Source organism: Mauremys reevesii, linkage group 4 (assembly GCF_016161935.1).
Source record: "Mauremys reevesii isolate NIE-2019 linkage group 4, ASM1616193v1, whole genome shotgun sequence".
Classification (NCBI taxonomy): domain Eukaryota; kingdom Metazoa; phylum Chordata; order Testudines; family Geoemydidae; genus Mauremys; species Mauremys reevesii.
The window spans coordinates 112,248,627-112,262,536 of record NC_052626.1 but is presented as its reverse complement, the minus strand read 5'-3'; the positions used below and the strand labels follow the sequence as shown (position 1 = coordinate 112,262,536).

General features: G+C 46.4%; 1 protein-coding gene across 14 annotated transcripts in view; it reads left to right on the top strand.

Moving 5' to 3' along the window:
* RASSF7 (Ras association domain family member 7) overlaps positions 1 to 13,910 on the top strand; it is a 133,160-nt gene that overhangs the window by 27,966 nt on the left and 91,284 nt on the right. For 12 of the 14 annotated variants that reach the window (XM_039535348.1, XM_039535352.1, XM_039535353.1 and 9 more), the window contains one exon: positions 2,717 to 2,819. The exons of 1 other annotated variant lie outside the window; for it this stretch is intronic. The gene's annotated coding sequence lies outside the window, so the exon portion shown is untranslated. Of the gene's footprint in view, positions 1 to 2,716; positions 2,829 to 13,910 lie in introns of all 14 variants that reach the window. One more of the 14 variants, XM_039535351.1, reaches the window with a different exon arrangement.

The window sequence follows — 13,910 nt, the reverse complement described above, 5'->3', positions numbered from 1 at the left end:
CTTTTCAGAGGACTCCAGTAGGTGCTTGCACTTGGATCTGGCCTGAAATAAATTTAGACTCAACTGTCCTCTCAGTATCCTAAATTTTATGCCCCTCGACACATAGGGCAAACCCAGAAGCTTTCCCTGGTCCCAGGCTGCCTTGCAAGTGAGTCAGTCTGGCATGAATAGTTCCCTGCTGTGATGAAGCTGTCAAGATGCAGAGATTCTTCCTGGTACGTCCCCCTGAGCTGGCATCAAAACAGACCTGATCTGGTGGCCCCAGGGACAAACACTCTCAGGGGAGATTGCCATATAGACAAACGGGAGACCCAGACTAAAAGTTGCTACTTGTCCTGAATATTACAGGGCCTAGAAGGCAGGCTTACAGGAGGTGAAATGTAGATGCAGGCAGGTACAGTGTGGGGTCCTTTTTCCAGTGCACCTCAATCCAGATCTGCAGCATGCCTTGCTATTCTTGTGCTGGGCCCCCCAACAGGTCTGTCAGTGCACCTCCATCTGGACCTATATCACTTCCTGCTGCTCTAGTCCTGAGCCCATGGCACTAATAATGCAGCTCAATTCTGACCCAGTGTCATTTGTTACTGCCCAGCCAAGGGGCACCCATTCTCAGAGTACTGACAGAGAGACATGTGCAGCTTGCATATGAGAGACAAGGTGGGTGAGGTAGTATCTTTAATTTTGGACCAACTTCTGTTGGTGGAAGAAGCTCTTCTTCAGGTCTGGGAAATTTACACCTTGGAGCAGGGGCGGCTCTAGGAATTGCGCCGCCCCAAGCAGGGCAGCACGCCGCGGGGGGGCGCTCTGGCAGTCGCCGGTCCCGCGGCTCCGGTGGACCTCCTGCAGACGTGCCTGCGGAGGGTCCGCTGGTCCCGCAGCTCTGGTGGACCTCCCGCAGGCACGCCTGCGGATGCTCAACCGAAGCCGTGGGACCAGCGGACCCTCCGCAGGCACGCCTGCAGGAGGTCCACCGGAGCCGCCTGCTGCCCTCCCGCGGCATGCCGCCCCAAGCGCGCGCTTGGCGCGCTGCGGTCTGGAGCCGGCTCTGCCTCGGAGGCCTGCTCTACAGTAGGAAATTAAGTCAGTATAACTCTGTCATTCAGGGGTGTGAAAAATCCACCCCCACTCTCCCAAACAACCCAGTTCACAGTTTGTTGTCTCACACCTGTTTTATTTTATTAGCTTGCTGCTAATAAAATAGATAATGTATAATGTGAGCACCATGCAAGACACAAAACTATTATATATACAGATAAAAGAGTGAGAAAAACAAAAAGGTAAAAAGGAAGCAGAATCAGATAAGTTTACCCTGGGGGGCATATCTTATCTTATTTTCCTTACTACTATTACCCATCTTCTGTTAATGTTTCGCCATTAGCACCATTTTTGCCTTATGCCTTTTTTTTCCTGGCCTACCTATTTTTCACATTTTATTTTTGCTTAAAAAGGTACACACATTTCTTTAATCCATTCTTATAATTCATTCTACTTTCACACCAGTTAAACCAACCTAACACCTGGTGTAGACAGCATTAGGTCAATGGGAGGATTCTCCTGTCGACCTAGTTATTGCCTCTAGGGACATGGGTGGAGTACCTACATCATGGGAGACACTCTCTGGTCAACATAGATAGTGAGCATCTTCACTGTAGTGCTATTGAAACTATAAGTGTAGACAAGCCCTGGGTGTCCAAGCTAAATACAAGGTGGGACAGATTGTTAGACATAAGGGATTAACACATGTTGTAAAAAAACACTTAAATAAAGTGAGCACTTTTAAGAGGGTTAGTAGGTGAGAATGTGATTTTTAGCTTCTAGCAGAGTTATGAATTTAAGTTTACAGGCCTGTCTCCTGAAGGTCATGTGGACAAGTCACAAACCCGGTTGTCAGCTATGTAGATATTCAAAAGACATTTACTCTCAAAATAATGTAGAATAAAAGGAAGCAGAATCACCAATCCCTTAGAAATCATAGAATATCAGGGTTGGAAGGGACCTCAGGAGGTCATCTAGTCCAACCCCCTGCTCAAAGCAGGACCAATCCCCAGGCAGATTTTTGCCCCAGATCCCTAAATGCCCCCCTCAAGGATGGAACTCACAACCCTAGGTTTAGCAGGCCAATGCTCAAACCATCCAGCCTCCTAGAATCATGATGTGTGTTTAAAAATATGGGTTTTTTTTATTTGCCCTCTAGTTGCATTTTATTTTGAGCTTTTGGAATACACTCAGGTCTTGACAACAAGACCTTTCTCCATTACTATGCAGGCTAAAAGCAAATTTTTTTTTAGTGAAAGGTGAGATTCCCATCATGTAATAACATGCTACCTGGAGCTAGGGCTTTAAGAAAAACACCAAAAATTGTGAGTTGATTGGGGCAGGAGAAGGGGAATAATTATACCATCTGGTGGTCCCCCCTGCCTCTAACTCATCAGAGTGAGCAGTACCAGTTCAGAACTGGCACAAGAGCCTGCTCTTCCCTGGGGAGCCTCATGAGTTAGTGTATTTACCACATGCTTTCTCCCATGATCTATGTGCAACAGGCTGGAAGATCATTGGCCCTACCCGCCCTGCCTGTCAGGCAGATGTTTAAATCAGCGACTGATGTATCGGCTTTTGGATTAAGAAACTGTTTAAAATGGATTCCCAGCTGGGCCCCTCTGTTTTAGCTTTGATGTGATTTCAAGCAACTTTCCTTGAAGTTTTATCTCTTGTTCAGCTATTTGCAGGTCCACAGACAGCTAGGAATGTACTTCCTCCGAAGCAGTAGCCCATGGTACTGATGACCAATACTCCATATACAGTGGGAGTAAAGGAGAGAGGTATGTGAAGTGAGTTTATTTACTGCTGTTAGGATATAGATATTCAAGCCTGTCTGCAAAGGCCTATACTTTAAGAATGTAGGTGTATTCTTATCACTTAGCTAGTTATAGAGGTATAAAAGAAAGACAATGATTTTGATTCTACCTGTGTAAGGGCCTTCTCTCACTGTGACAGCCTAAGGGCTTGGCTACACTCGAAACTCCAAAGCGCTGCTGCGGGAGTGCTCCCACGGCAGCGCTTTGAAGTGCGAGTGTGGTCGCGGCGCCAGCACTGGGAGAGAGCTCTCCCAGCGCTGCAGGTACTCCACCTCCCCGTGGGGATTAGCTTACGCTCCCAGCGCTGGGGCACTGTTTACACTGGCGCGTTACAGCGCTGTAACTTGCTGTGCTCGTGGGGGTGTTTTTTCACACCCCTGAGCGAGAAAGCTGCAGCGCTGTAAAGCGCCAGTGTAGCCAAGGCCTAAGGCCTTGTTTAGTCATATTGAAATAAGGCAATCTGGGGCGGTTAGGAAGGTGATCTGATCTATCACCTCCAGAGAAAGGAAAGAGCCTAGAACATGTAAAAGGAAATTTAGTTTGATAGTTTCTGGTAAGAACTCACTTATCAATAGACATAGCTGGAAAACTCTTATGTCTGTATAGATGTAGTTGTGAAATCCTCACTTCTGTATTGTTTTGTATGTTTATTTGCATGGTCTCTGGCTGGTTCTGTGATTGTTTGTCTGCAGTATAATTAATATTGCTGGGTGTAATCTAATTAAGGTCGTGGGATATAATTGGTTAGCTAATCATGTTACAATATGTTAGGATTGGTTAGGTAAATTTTAGTAGAATGATTGGTTAAGGTATAGCTAAGAATATTACTATATAAATTAGGGGCAAACAGGAAGTAAGTTGGGATTTGAAAATAAGGAAAAAGGAACTTGGATTTAAGCTTGCTGGAAGTTCACCCCAATAAACATCGAATTGTTTGCACCTTTGGACTGCGGGTATTGTTGCTCTCTATTCATGCAAGAAGGACCAGGGAAGTGGGAGAGTGAAAGAATAAGCTCTCTAACAACTGCCATCTCTCTGCTTCCCTCCATGGGCCTGATCCAAACCCCACTGAAATTTTCAGTGGGGTTTGGAACAGGCCTTGTATTGCTAAAGAAGAGATTGCACTGATGCAGGTGCAGAAATCAGTTCCCTCTGGGCTTGTCCTGTGGCAGTGCGCTGTGCCAGTAACTGTGGAATCACCACTAGTGCCTGGCATGCTACATGGCACAGCTGTATTCCTTAAGGTCTTTAAAAGTGTGAGGGTAACTATCCTCTAGAAGAGGGGTAGGCAATAATTTTTGCAGGGGGGCCACTCCACGAATTTTGGTAAGTTGTCACAGGCTGCACATTTCTATTACATTAATGGAGGGGGGACAGGGTCTGGGAGGGAGTTTAGGAGCAGGAGGGGGTTCTGACCTGGGACAGAGGGTTGGGCTGTGGGAGGGGGTGCAAGGTGCAGGCTCTGGCCGGGAGGTGCTTACCACAGGCGCTGGCCGGCAGCGCAGCAGGATGCACAGGCAGGCTGCTTGCATGCCATGGCCCCACGCCACTCCTGGAAGTGGCCAGCTACTGGCACTGTAGCACATCTCTGCATGCCCCTTGAGGGTTAGGGGGCAGTGGGTCTCCATCTGCTGCCTGCAAGCACCACCCCTGTAGCTCCCATTGGCCGGTTTCCGGCCAATGGGAGCTGTGAGGACGGTGCGGGGGGGTGGGGGTGGGGCAGTGCATGAAGCTGCCTCACCCCCCACCAGGGGTGCGCAGGGACATGCCAGCAGCAGCCAGCCGCTTCTGGGAGCAGTGTGGGGCTGCAGCAGGCAGCCTGCCTGAGCACCCCGCTGCACTGTGGGACTTTTAGTGGCCTGGAGATTGCGAGGGGGCAGCCAAAGAGCATGGCGGGCCACAGAGAAATGTTAGATGGGCTGGATCTGGCCTGCGGGCTGTATTTTTGCCCACCTATGCTCTAGAAACACCTCCTTCCTCAGAATCCTCTCCTCCTTCTGATCAGCTGGGAATGGGGATAATTTCCAGTCCTGTTGTTGGAATGTATGTTTTGGGTATGGCAACATTACTTAGATAATTGTGGTTGTTACTTGGGGTGGAGGGGTAGGAAGGTAGCAATGGAAGACCCTCAAGATAAGCAGATAAAACATAATCTTTATCCACTGCTGTAAGTTGGCCTGAGGGTAACTTTTGATCAATTCTAAATACCTGCTCCCAACTGCTGCCATCCTAAAGTGGAAGGTTCTCCCCATTGATCCTTGAAAGTCTTTATTTTGCTACTTAAAAAACAAATGGCCTAATTTCTGAAAAGTGCCTAGTGATTTTTGGGTACCTCCGTTTTCTGGGCTTATCTTAAATTCTGAGCACTTGCCCTTTGAAAATCAGGGCCCTCTAAGTTGTCTCAAGAATCACTATTCAATTACACAGGTTCAGTTCTATGCTCTAAATAAAACACCCCCCTGAGTGACATAAGGTACACTGACAGAAGTGCCAGTGTGGACAGCGCTACCGCCTCTCATTGGGGTGGATTAATTATGTCGATGAGATAGCTGTCACCTGTTAGCATAGAGCAGCTACAAGTGAGATCTTACAGTGACGCCGCTGTAAGCTCTCTAGTATAGACACAGCCTTAGTCTGTCTGTCTTAGTTCCCCATCTGTAAAATGGGGATAATAGGGAAATGCTATCTCACTGGGGTGTTGTGAGGCACTCAGATACTATGGTTATGGGGGCTCTAAGTACTTCATGTATTTAGAGGCATCTGCTTTTTTGTGCCTAAGCATTACAACAAAAAATGAAGTACATGCCTGAATGTGCACGTAGGCAATATTTCTATTTCTGCAGTGCTTGTGACATGTACAAATGAAACCATATTTGAGTTTTATGATTTCTGTAGTCACTAGAAAACCCTTAATTAAGAATACAACCTTACAGGGTAGATGTTATAATAAACTGTATTCTCCCTAGGTAACAAATGTTTATTATCTTTGCATTTCCAACTGTTTCAATTGCCTGAGACATGGTCATGTGGCCTAACCTAGCACTACATTCCTGACATGGAAAGTAAATGAGACACATTAATGTTTTTACCTATTTGCTATTGATTTAAAACCCCTGAGGGTAATGATGTTTTTATAATAAAAGAAATTGCAAAACAGGAAATAAATCCCTGCTCCTCTCTAGCGTGTCTATAATAGTTATTCTCTGTTCCAGTAGCATGGAGGGCCCCCAACCATAGTATGATCATTCTAGGCCCTGTAAATATATCTATCAAGAGACAAACTTGGCTCTGTAGAAGTTTGTCTAAATAGATTAAACAGACAAAGGTTGGGAGAAAGGCAGTAATATTATCCCCATTGCATAGATGGGGGACTGACGTAAGTAACTTGCCTGAGGTCATACAGGCAGTCTGTGGCATAGCTGGAAATTGTACCCAGATCTTCTCAGGAGTTCTACCCCAGTGCCTTAACCAAAAGCCCCATCCTACCTCACCCTGAAGCATGTTCTACTGAGGAGCTGAGATATCACAGATCGTGAGTGCTAAGACATTCCATTGGAGCAGGAGGCTTCCGGGGGTTGGCTGGCAGGAGCCCAAATAAAGGGGAATTGCCATTAAGGTAGTCAGTGCCCCTTATTAACCTTACTAGAGGGGGCATTCAGTACCCCTGAATGCCACAAGCAATCTTGTGTTGTATGCGTTACTCGAGTCAATATCATCATCGGAGTCCTCGCTGTCAGTTTGGATCTTAAGGAGCAACTCGACTGCCAAACATGACGTGCTGGCTAGACTCGTCACCATATTCCTCAGCAGTTCGGGCTCCATTCTTGCAGACCGAAAGGAAAGACAGAGCGTGCAGTACAAAAAACATTGAAAGATGGCACCAAATGTGGACGGAAGCACAGGGATTGCTGGGATGCGAACTGATGCATCACAGGGCATTGGGACAGGACCCAGAATGCCCCCCACCCCCTTCCCACAAGCCACAGCGCCAGAATGGGAAGAGGTGCTCTGTGGGATAGCTGCCCATAATGCACCGCTCCCAATGCCGCTGCAAGTGCTGCAAATGTGGCCACGCCGGTGTGCTTGCAGCTGTCAGTGTGGACAGCCTGCAATGCTTTCCCTACTGCACTCTACGAAGGCTGGTTTAACTCAAAGCGCTCTACATCTGCAAGTGTAGCCATGCCCTTATTGATAGGTAAGAAAATTCCAGTTGCAATTTCCCACAATTGTCCTTCTGGTATGGGTGGATCTTTCTTTTTGGGATGGGTGTGTAACACCTTCTGTTGAAGATCAACCCTCTTCTGCTTGGTGATTTACACAGACATAAAGGCTAACAATACAACTGCTCAAATATTACCTTACAGTATGGGATACAGACCACTAAACACTGAGAATGGGGTGGAGATTAAAGTTAATCTAGGCATGGCCCAAAACCTAAGCAAATACTTTGCCTCAGTTTTTAATGAGGCTGACGAAGAGCTTGGAGTAGTGGCAGGGTGGATAATAGGAAGGAGGAGATAGAAATTATCACATCCAAGGTGGAAGTCAAACTCAAACATCTTAATGGGACTAAAATGGGGAGTGGGGGGTCAGATAATCTGCATCCAAGAATATTAAAGGAATTGGCACATGAAATTGCAAACTCAGTAGCAAGCATGTTTTAATGAATCTGTAAATTTGGGTGTTGTACCCTGTGATTGGAGAATTGCTAATATGGTTCCTGTTTTTTAAGAAGAGTGGTGTGGGGGAGTGATCTAGGAAACTACAGGCCTGTTAGTTCGACCTCAGTTGCATGCAAGGTTTTGGAACAAATTTTGAAAGAGAAAGTAGTTAAGGACATAGAGGTTAATGGTAATTTGGATAAAAAAAACAACACGGTTCTTAAAAAATAGATGTGTCAGACCAACCTGATCTTCTTTGCGAAGATAACTGATTTTTTTAGACAAAGGAAATGCAGTAGATGCAATCTACCTGGGTTTCAGTAAGGCATTTGATTCAGTTCCACATGGGAAATTGTTAGTTAAATTGGAGAAGATGGGGATTAATATGAGAATTAAGGAACTGGTTAAAGGGGAGACTACAATGGGTCGTACTGAAAGGTGAATTGTCAGGCTGGAGGGACGTTACTAGTGGAGTTCCTGGTTCGGTCTTGGGACCAACCTTATTTAATATTTTTATTACTGATCTTGGCACAAAAAGTGGAGTGTGCTAATAAAACTTCCATATGGCATAACGTTGGGAGGTATTACCAATACAGAGGTGGCTAGGAATATCCTACAAGAAGATCTGGGCAACCTTGTAAACTGGAGTAATAGAAATGGAATGAAATTGAATAGTGCAAAATACAAGGTCATGCATGGAGGGACTAACAACACAAATTTTTGCTATAAACTGGGGACGTATTAGTGGGAAGTGACCGAGGAGAAAGACTTGTTGTAGTGGTTGATCACAGGATGACTATGACTCACCAATGGCTTTAAGCTGGTGGCATAAGTTAGAGCGTCTGCTTTGCAACTTTAATTTAAACCAGGGCCTGGCAATTCAGGATCAGGGAGCTGCAACTATCTGCTGCTCCCCTTTCCCTGCAGAGCTTGGGCAGGGTGAATCTGCACTGATGTGTTCAGAGATCTGTTTACTCTCATGGAGCTAGTCTGCATCCTGACACTGACCACAAAATCCTCTCTTTTCATCCCTGCCTTCAGTTGTGGAAACGCCATGTGCGTCCTCCTCATGAAAACTCCCTTTATATTGTTTTCCTCCCCGGCTCCTTCCCTTGCTGGCTGATGCTGTTGACAAACCTGTGTTGTCTGTGTAAAGGACAAGGCATCAAACTCTCACTGCTGAAAGATTCTAGTTGGACTTTTGCCAGCAAGTGGGTGTAGCAGCTGGCGTGGGAAAGCTTTCCACTTGAGGGGAAGAAGGGAAGGAAAACTAACAAGAGATTTAGCAATCAGATGGCTCTGGACTCATACCTCTATACCTGCTAGGTTGTTAATAATCATTTACCCTTTAATAGTAACCCTCTGCCCTTAAATCATAAATCCGTGATGCTTACCTTGCCCTTTCATTCAAGGATCTTAAACATCATTACAGATGTTAATTAATTCTCCCTACCCACCCCTTGCTGATGGGGAAACTGAGCTCACAGAGTAGGGAAAGGGAACACAGTAGTTCTCACAGCCAGATCCCTGCTCCAACTTCTAGAGTACCCACACTTCTAAAGTATAAAGAATGGGGGAAGGGGTATTAATGTGGCTCACTGGGGCATGCCTACTGATGTCATATAAGGGGGAAAATGTAATGTTTTAAAATAAATAATGGGAGTTGTTCATGCAAAATACACAAGGAATGTCTCTTTTCACTAGTAGGTTCCTCATTCTCCTAGTGTGTGGAGTAAACTTGTATTTGGCCTAAAGCGTAGAATGGAGTCCTGCAAGAGAGGGCTGTGTGGTCTAGTAGCTAGATTGCAGGCTTGGGCGTCAGGAGGCCTGGCTGCCCCAACTCTGCTGCAGACTTACTCTGTTCCCTTGGGCAAGGCACTCCCCTATCTGTGCCTTCAGTTCTCTCTCAGTAAAAATGGGGATAAGGCTGCCCTTCCTTTGCAGAAGCTGTTTGAGATAAGGAAGGTAAAAGCACTGTGAAAACAGTAAGCATTACTGGAGAACTTTTCAAGTGCAATAAAGTACTTGCCAGGGGTGTGTTGCCCCAAGGCTTCAACAATGAGATTGTGCTATAGAAATGTGTGAAATAGAACTGTGAACAATGACAAAGTGTAAACATAGGCAAAGCTAATTAATCATAGGGAAGCAATGCCTCAAGGTGTACAGTTACTCCCAGATCTACATTTCATTGGTCACTCAGATTCCTGCTGTTCCTCTCCCAGAGTCCCACACATTCCCATCACAAAAGCTTTTCCATGTTTAGCACCCCACCCCTGAATACTTGGCTATGGTATTTATAATGTTACAGATACTACTTGCAGGCCTAAGGGGTTAGCTCTGCTTTGCCAGTTGGCTGCCCTGCCAGATACAGCTATCTCCTTTAAGGATGATCTTCAGAGCGTGTCGGTGGCACTCTTCAATTATCCTGAGTGAGTGCAAGGCTCTCCCTCAAGACCTGAGCATGCTACTCCCCCTGCCCGCACAGTGCGGGAACCTAAGGGCTGGGAATCTACCTGGCGTTTCCCAGCCCAGGTACCATTGTGGAGCTCCAGGCCTAAATTCTTCCTTCATTATAAAGTACTGTAATGACCCAGCCTGCAATTGTGTTTCATTAAACTCTCCTCTGTCCGTATTGGTGGCTGATCCTAATCATACAACCTAGCAATGGGAGTTTACACCTGGACACATCTATCCCACCTTTTCCCTTCTTCCCACTCCATGTGGGTTCTTTCTGTACCTGGGCACCCAGGGCCTGACACTCCACTGTGGGTTCATAGAATCGTAGAATATTAGGGTTGGAAGAGACCTCTGGAGGTCATCTAGTGCAATCCCCTGCTCAAAGCAGGACCAACCCCAACTAAATCATCCCAGCCAGGGTTTTGTCAAGCCTGACCTTAAAGACCTCTAAGGATGGAGATTCCACCAGCTCCCTAGGTAACCCATGCCAGTGCTTCACCACTTCCTAGTGAAATAGTTTTTCCTAATATCCAATCTAGACCTCAACCCACTGCAACTTGAGACCATTGCTCCTTGTTCTGTCATCTGCCACCACTGAGAACAGCTTAGCTCCATCCTCTTTAGAACGTAGTTGAAGGCTGCTATCAAATCCCCCCTCACTCTTCTCTTCTGCAGACTAAATAACCCAAGTTCCCTCAGCCTCTCCTCATAAGTCATGTGCCCCTGCCCCCTAATAATTTTTGTTGCCCTCCGCTGGACTCTCTCCAATTTGTTCACATCCCTTCTGTAGTGGGGGGGTGGTGGTGTCCAAAATTGGATGCAATACTCCAGGTGTGGCCTCACCTGTGCCGAATAGAGGGGAATAATCACTTCCCTCGATCTGCTGGCAATGTTCCTTCTTGGTAACAAAGGCACACTGCTGACTCCTTTTCTGCAGAACTGCTGCTTAGCCAGTTGGTCACCAGCCTGTAGCTGTGCATGGGATTCTTCCTTCCTAAGTTCAGGACTCTGCACTTGTCCTTGGTGAACCTCATCAGATTTATTTTGGCCCAATCCTCCAATTTGTCTAGGACACTCTGGACCCTATCCCTAACCTCCAGCATATCTACCTCTCCCCCCAGCTTAGTGTCATCTGCAAACTTGCTGAGGGTGCAAGTCATCCCATTATCCAGATCATTAATAAAGATGTTGAATAAAACCGGCCCCAGGACTGACCTCTGGGGCACTCCGCTTGATACTGGCTGCCAACTAGACGTCGAGCTGTTGATCACTACCCGTTGAGCCCGACAATCTAGCCAGCTTTCTATCCACCTTATAGTCCATTCATTCGATCCATACTTCTTTAACTTGCTGGCAAGAATACTGTGGGAGACCGCATCAAAAGCTTTGCTAATGTCAAGATATATCACATCCACTGCTTTCCCCATATCCACAGAGCCATTTATCTCAACATAGAAGGCAATCAGGTTGATCAGGCATAACTTGCCCTTGGTGAATCCATGTTGACTGTTCCTGATCATCTTCCTCTCCACCAGGTGCTTCAAAATGGTCCTTGAAGACCTGCTCCATGATTTTGCCGGGGACTGAAGTGAGGCTGACTGGTCTGCAGTTCCCCAGGTTCTCTTTCTTCCCTTTTTAAAATATGGGCACTATATTTGCCTTTTTCCAATAGTCTTGGACCTCCCCCGATTGCCACGAATTTTCAGAGATAATAGCCAATGGCTCTGCAATCACATCAGCCAACTCCCTCAGCACCCTTGGGTGCATTAGATCTGGACCCTTCATATTTTTGTGAAGTGTGTGTGAAACAGCCCCTAGTGTGATGAAGAATTATGACTGGTAGCACTTCGCACTGTAAATAAATACAAAAATTACATCCTTGGAGAATCAAGGAATATATTAGTTCCCACACTCAGGCCTCAAGCACATGTCTAACTTTAGGCACGTAAGTAGTCCTGCCATGGCACAACATGGAAATTAAGTCTTAAAGTTACACATGAGCTTAGGTGCTTTTGCTGGATTGGGGCCTCAGTCCATGAGGAGAGGTACTTCAAATTGCCTCCACCAGTGACTGGCAAGGATGTGCACTAACCACACTCAGCCCACCTCCTCTAAAGTTAAAATTGCCAAAAAGCTGGAGGCTGGGGGAAGGGAAATTTACATGGCATAAGGACCTATGTTGGGGGACTGATGATGATAACCTGTTAGCGTGTTATATTTTCAAAAATGAAAGGTTATTTCTGGAGGCTGAGTGGAGTCCCAGATCAAAGTAGGAGAATAGAGGGTTAGGCTTCATAGACAAGCCATGGCAGGTTAAATGCCTTTACTTCTGCAGAAAGATAGACAAACCAGATCACCCCGGGAAGCCCAGCTCTCAGTGGGGACAGATTAGCAACGCCACTGGTATATTTACACACGTGGAACGAGTGAGCGCCAGTCAGTGACGGTAACTAAGGTTGGGCTTGTGTGGTGCTGCAGTGAAGAGGCTTCTCCATGTTCAGAGGAGAGAGGTCAGGTCTAGATAAACAGTATGTGGTCCCAGTAGCTATAGTCCCCATCACAGAATCACTGAGGTGGTAAGAAAAACTTTAACAGCTGCAGTGCTGCTTTTGAAACTAACAGTAAAGGATGGGTCAGGAGGTCACTGCTTCAGTGCCCCTGGGAAGGAGAGAACTTTTTCCTGGAAGCCTTTGAAAACCTTAACTAAATTAGCGTGACTGCCTTTGCTAAATGCTTGAGAAATCCAGATGGCTCAGGTCACAGGCTTCCCTATAAGCAGAGACACCAATAACTGTTTGCATTCCCATACCCAGCAACATAGGTAATGGTGCTACTTCCTGGGAAGATTATATATATAAAATAGTAGCCAATACATGTGAAAAATAAACATTGGTGGTTTTTGGAGTTTCTTCTGATATCCCCTTCTCTGCTCCTTCCTTTCCTCTTTCCCTCCACCTTCACTTCTTCATCTCACCTCCTTTTCCACTATCTCTCCTTTTCCCCTCTTCTCCCTCTACTCTGCCCTATGTCACACAGTTCAACTCATTGCTGGTGGTGGGACTGGGACATCAGTTCTAATAATGATAGACAAGAACTGGGGAGTTCTAATAATGATAGACAAGAGCCTGAATCAAAACTCTAAATCCAAACAACCCCCTCACCTGCAAACTTTGCAGGTGGGAAGTCCTGGAACCCAGATCTGATTTTATTATTATTATTAATTATTATTTTTTGCTGTCTCCTTTCCTTGCAATGGGATGAACCAAAGCTGATCCAAACTTCTGAGGTGTTTATTCACAATGTGATTAGGATTTGGCCGCCCAGGTCTGTCCCCTAACTGGTATTTCAGGTAAATAGCTGATGCAATGGATTAGCAGATGATTAAACCAGTGGCAGTCTAAGGCCTGGTCTACACTAGGACTTTAATTCGAATTTATCAGCGTCTGGACAGCAGTCCGAGCTTGGATTCTCTGGCCAGCCACACAGGAAATGACTTTGAATTCATTTTCCTGTGATGCAGAGCTCTCCAGCAGAGGAGTCGGGCAATCCCAGACTAGAAAGAGGTCCCCAGCATGGACTGACCGGGAAGTCCAGGATCTGATCGCTGTGTGGGGCGAGGAGTCTGTGCTCGCTGCGCTCCAACAAGAGGTCTCTAAAGCCATGAAAGACAAAGGATACAGCCGGGATGCGATGCAGTGCGTGAAAGTGAAGGACCTAAGACAAGGGTATCAAACCCCAGACATGCCGCTTCTACGAGGCACTGCATGCCATTCTAGGTGGGTCTGCCACCAGTGCCCCACCAGTGACGGTGGACTCCGAGGGCGGAATAGTGACAGTTCCGATGGGGAAGATGAGGAAGGGTCTTTAGAGGACGGCGCGGCGACATCGAAACCACTCCCGCTTTCCCTGACAGCCAGGATCTCTTCATCACCCTCAC